Below are 894 nucleotides of genomic sequence, written 5' to 3' on the forward strand. Positions count from 1 at the left end.
CCGAAGAGGCAAGAGACTTTTTCTTGCCTCTTTGTTTCCTGGTGCGCGAGGAGAGGAGAGTAACAGCGCCGCTTAAAGGAGCTCCAGAGACGGGCGTGAGACGCTAAGGCCGCTGCTGCCACCACCAAGAAGCCTGTGTGCGAGCACAGGTCACTCTCCACACCTCCCCTCCCGGGAGACTGTGCAGCCCGCCACTGCCAGGGTCCCGTGATCCAGGGACAGTTTCCCCGGGAGAACGCACGGCGCGCTTCAGGCTGGTGCAACGTCATGCCAGCCTCTGCCGCCGCAGGCTCGGCCCGCACTCCATTCCCCTCCCTGCCCACGGCCTGAGTGAGCCAGAGCCCCCGAATCAGCTGCTCCTTTAACCCCGTCCTGTCTGAGCGAAGAACAGACGCCCTCCGGCGACCTATATGCAGAGGCGGGGCCAAATCCAAAGCTGAAACCCAGGAGCTGTGCGAACAAAGAAGAGAAAGGGAAATCTCTCCCACCAGCCTCAGAAGCAGCGGATTAAAGCTCCACTATCAACTTGATGTACCCTGCATCTGTGGAATACCTGAATAGACAACCAATCATCCCAAATTGAGGAGGTGGACTTTGGGAGCAAGATATCTATGTATTTTTCCCCTTTTTCTCTTTTTGTGAGTGTGTATGTGTATGCTTCTGTGTGAGATATTGTCTGTATAGCTTTGCTTTCACCATTTGTCCTAGGGTTCTGACCGTCCTGGGGTTTTTTTTGTTTTTTTATTTTTACTTTTTAAAATATTTCTTCTTAATAATTATTTTTTATTTTAATGACTTTATTTTATCTTCTTTCTTTTTTCTTTCTCTTTCTTTCTTTCTTTCTTTCTTTCTTTCTTTCTTTCTTCCTTCCTTCCTTTCTTTCTTTCTCTTTCT

The sequence above is a fragment of the Physeter macrocephalus genome, chromosome 15 (genome assembly GCF_002837175.3).
Source record: "Physeter macrocephalus isolate SW-GA chromosome 15, ASM283717v5, whole genome shotgun sequence".
NCBI classification, from domain to species: Eukaryota; Metazoa; Chordata; class Mammalia; order Artiodactyla; family Physeteridae; genus Physeter; species Physeter macrocephalus.